This window comes from Plasmopara halstedii (genome assembly GCF_900000015.1).
Source record: "Plasmopara halstedii genome assembly, contig: Scaffold_350, whole genome shotgun sequence".
Lineage (NCBI taxonomy): Eukaryota > Oomycota > Peronosporomycetes > Peronosporales > Peronosporaceae > Plasmopara > Plasmopara halstedii.
The window spans coordinates 335,166-335,525 of record NW_020187271.1 but is presented as its reverse complement, the minus strand read 5'-3'; positions in this window follow the sequence as shown (position 1 = coordinate 335,525).

Genomic DNA, 360 nt, shown 5'->3' with positions numbered 1-360 from the left:
CGCCACCGACTCTTCTCGATGAGAATGGTGACGTCCACTATCACGTGGAACGTCTTGTGAGACGACGTCGTCACCGGGGTCAAATCCGATATCTGGTGAAGTGGCGGGGATATCCCGATTCCAAAAACTCGTGGAAATTTGAGGCGTCACTTCGGTAAGATTGCCCAGACGCCGTGGGGACTTTTGTTCAGAAAGATCAGGACGCCCCGCGTCATCAGACGCCCGACGCGCCCCGGCAATAGCCAGGGAGGTACGAGGGCAATGAGATGAGCTCAAGCAGTGGCCCTGAGCTGTTGCGGTCGCAGACACGGAGCTCACGGGAGCGTTAGGGATTGACCCATACGTCGCAGGGCGACAATC